This window comes from Pristiophorus japonicus, chromosome 13, assembly GCF_044704955.1.
Source record: "Pristiophorus japonicus isolate sPriJap1 chromosome 13, sPriJap1.hap1, whole genome shotgun sequence".
NCBI lineage: Eukaryota > Metazoa > Chordata > Chondrichthyes > Pristiophoridae > Pristiophorus > Pristiophorus japonicus.
Window position 1 is genome coordinate 70,188,174 of NC_091989.1, and position 4,120 is coordinate 70,192,293.

A 4,120-nucleotide genomic window follows, 5' to 3' on the forward strand; every position below is an offset into this window, starting at 1 on the left:
GCCACTCACAATGCAACTCTTTTAGAGTAAACTAAATAAACATTAGATCAAGTGCCCCCCGATCTGGGGGACACTACAGACACTTTTAACTGCCCTTTTTTTAATTTGTTTGTTTTTTTTTGTGGTTTTTTTTGTGATTTTTTTTGGTGATTTTTTGGGCATTAAAATGATATATTTTACAAGTGCCCCCTATAAAAGGGGAGGGGGACACTGCAATTAAAACAAATTAAACTTTAAAACATATAAAATCAAATTAAAATTTGGTTGCCGGGGGGTAACGATGCACTCCAGTCCCTCCGGCGCCCCACTCACAATGCAACTCTTTTGGAGTAAACAATATTAAACATTAAATCGAGCCCCCCGATCTGGGAGACACTCCAAACATTTCCCAAGGCCCCTTTTTTTTTGTATTTTTGTAGTTTTTTTTGTGGGTTTTTTTGGGCTCTAAAACCATAATTTACAAGTGCCCCCTATAAAAGGGGAGGGGGACACTAAAAACCCGGCAATTAAAACAAATTAAACTTTAAAACATATAAAATCAAATTAAAATTTGGTTGCCGGAGGTGACAATGCACTCCAGTCCCTCCGGTGCCCACCTCTCGCGGAGGGCCGCGAGCGTACCAGTGGACACCGCGTGCTCCATCTCTAAGGACACCCTGGCCCGGATGTAGGCGAGGAAGAGAGGCAGGCAGTCAGGTTGAACGACCCCCTCGACCGCCCGCTGCCTGGACCGGCTGATGGCACCCTTGGCCGTGCCCAGGAGCAGTCCTACAAGGAGCACCTCGGACCTACCCGCTCCCCTCCGCACAGGATGCCCAAACATCAGGAGTGTGGGACTGAAGTGCAGCCAGAAATTGAGGAGCAGCCCCTTTAAATAATGGAACGGGGCTGCAACCTCGTACATTCAATAAACACGTGGAACACGGACTCTTCCAGACCGCAGAAATTGCAGGCGGCCTGGGAGCCCGTAAGCCGACTTAAAAATTTATTGCACGGGACTGCTCCGTGCACCACCCTCCAGGCCAAGTCCCCGATAAATAGTGGGAGGACTCCCGCGTAGAGTGCACTCTATTGGGGACCTCCGCCTCCTCCGGACGGCAAGATTGTACGCCATGGCGTGTCCGGACGGCAGACGAGGATGGCAAGGTTGAGAGTGTGCAGGAGCAGCCCGTATAGGAAACCCCTCCGTGCAGAACTGAAAGGCACGGAGGGGATTTCCCCGAGGCGGCTCAAGTTTGGACGGGATTTCCCCACGTGCTTGAGCCTCCTCGACACACCTAATGGAGTCAGGGCCCAGAGCTGTTTTTAGCGACTCGCTGGCATCGGCCGCGCGGCGGACGTCGGCCTAATTTAGGCGTCGTGCCAGCATGTCTGGCGCCATCCAGCCCGCTCCTCCGCATCGAGCAGGTCCCTGACCCTTGTCACCTCACCAGCCACAGCCCTCTCATCCGACTGCCACCTAAAACCTCGGTCGTGGAGGTACGGATTCCCGAGCAGCGGCTCCTGCAGGACAGCCACCACTCCAGCCGGGGGAGAGCTGCGCTTGGTGGAGACTTTGTTCCAGACCCTGGTGAGTTCTTTGTAAAAGACAGGCAGCCCCTGGACAGCGGTCCTGACGCCCCCCCAGGCTCACAAACAGGAGCTGCGTGTCGTAGTTGAGGCTGTGCTGCTGGCGGAAGAAATACATCGCCAGAGCACGCCACCTAGGAGGGGGCTCGACGTAAAGGTATCTCTGCAGAGTCTGAAGATGGAAAGTCGCTAGCTGAGTGCTGACGCACACCAACGACGGACCGCCCTCCCTAAGCGGGAGACTCAAGACCCAATGCTTCCTGTTGTTCCAGAAGAAGTCCACCAGCTTCTTCTGTAAGCATACTGCACCTGGTATTCCCAGATAGTCTCCCATCTAAGTACTAACCAGGCCTGACTCTGCTTAGTTGCCGAGATCAGAAAAGATCGGGCGTTTTCAGACTAGTGTGGCAGTAGGTGTCACTCACAATGCAACTCTTTTAGAGTAAACAAAATAAACATTAGATCAAGTGCCCCCCGATCTGGGGGACACTACAGACACTTTTAACTGCCCTCTTTTTTATTTTTTGGGGTTTTTTTGTGTTTTTTTTTTGTGATCTTTTTTGTGTGATTTTTTGGGCATTAAAATGATATATTTTACAAGTGCCCCCTATAAAAGAGAAGGGGGGCACTAAAACAGGCAATTAAAACAAATTAAACTTTAAAACATATAAAATCAAATAAAAATTTGGTTGCCGGGGGGTAATGATGCACTCCAGTCCCTCCGGCGCCCCACTCACAATGCAACAGCTCTACAAACTCACAGGTGCATACATTACAAGCATAAATACACGTACCATTTCAGCTGTTGCCTTTGATATCATGACGCGTTAAGTGATGGCAGTTTCTTGTGCTCTTCAATTGGGTAATCAACAAAGTATCACCCAATGTTAAATCAACAGTAAGTATTTGGTTAAATTGCAATTCCACATAAAAAGGTCCAGAAACAATAACGAACAATGGGTCGAAGGCACATGTTCCATTAGGATATCTGATGTACTACAAGTTCCCACCATGTCACACACAGTAACCTATTGTTATCAGCAGCTTCCTGGTATAGCTCTCAAACAGCCAATCAGAGACATAGCCCATGATGATCGGGATGATCTCCCCCAATGTCTGAGCTGGTAAAGGCAAAGCATAACTGAACAGTTCGTAATAGAAGGTTCAATTGCTGGTCTATGCGGAGATTACTGACCTCCACTCGGACGGCTGTATGGGTGCTCCTTCAGGAGGGGGCGGACAAGCATTGTGAAGGATGATGGTGTGCCCCCAACCCCTTCTCTCACTTCCTTTGGTTTGGGAGGGAGTAGTCCTGAAGCCTGGCACTGGTTTACGGACAGTGGGAATGAAGACTGAGGAAATGGGCAGAGATCTACAGTGCAATTTTTTTTGTTTGAGACTATACAAATAATTTGTACATAAACAATGTGCACAGAAATGAACACAGTGCAGTCGATTTATGCAAGTTTGTTTCACCGTCACTTCTGAAACAAGAAAAGAAGAGAACGAGAGAGGCCACAACAGAACAGCTGTTTTCCTGTCCCTGTCACCAACTGATTAAAGAGCAGCCACAGATGTTTGGTGATTGTTCAAAAAGTTAAATAGGAACAGATGAATTTCTGAATGTAAAAAGACCCTGGAAAACAAAAAAAAAGGGCTTTGGGAAATGTTTGGAGTGTCCCCCAGATCGGGGGGCATGTGATTTAATGTTTATGTTTGCCCCAAAAGAGTTGTAAAAAGACGCTGGTCCATCCAGCTCTCCTTCTGCATCCTGGGAGTCGCATGGTGCAATACTGGAGTTGTTGTCTAATCACGCCAATCAATCTCTATTAATTAGACTAGGACTTTACGTCTTATATCGTCAAATAATAAAGGACGTATTTTACACGCCAGGTTAAATGTTGCACAAAATAAATGGATGATATTTAGTGACAGTGTCAGCTGTCAATAGCAATTCCTGAAGGCAATGCCGAGGTAACCGAGATATCGGCTCAGATCTCGCACAATGCACAACGCTAATAATCCCCATATCTCCAAAACACTAAACCCAAGCCCCCTCAACCCTCACCCTAAACCCCCAGCCCTAATCCAAATTGCGGTGTCAAAGGCACGGTGCAGGGCAGCTGCGGTGTCCACAGTCACTCTGAAAATAATTAGCAGGGCACCAGTTGTAAAATGTCTGAAAAGATCATGAACATCATTGTCTCTTTAAATACATGTAGAAATAAATATTATTTCTGCGTAGCAACAACTTCAAAAGCAGTCGATTGGTTGTATAGTGCTTTGGGACATCCTGAGGATGTGATACGGTGCTATATAAATGCAAGTTCTTTCTCGTTTTCCTCCTTACTGAAACACTTTTTGTCCCTGATGTCCTGGGGATCTGTCATCCAGCAACTGTTCTTACTCAATCTTTGGTGCCTTCTGCCTTCAGCCATCATCAAACTGTCATTTATAACATTAAACTTCAGCTGTAAAGCACTTAGTGAGTTTATCTAGTGAATAAATGAATCATGTAAACCAGGAAAGCCCCAGGAACAGTCTCTAGTTT

At 47.0% G+C, this 4,120-nt stretch overlaps 1 pseudogene; it reads right to left on the minus strand.

The window, feature by feature from the left end:
- Window positions 1-1,866: 1,866 nt before the first annotated feature.
- LOC139279128 (5S ribosomal RNA) lies at window positions 1,867-1,985 on the minus strand (annotated as a pseudogene).
- Window positions 1,986-4,120: the final 2,135 nt, after the last annotated feature.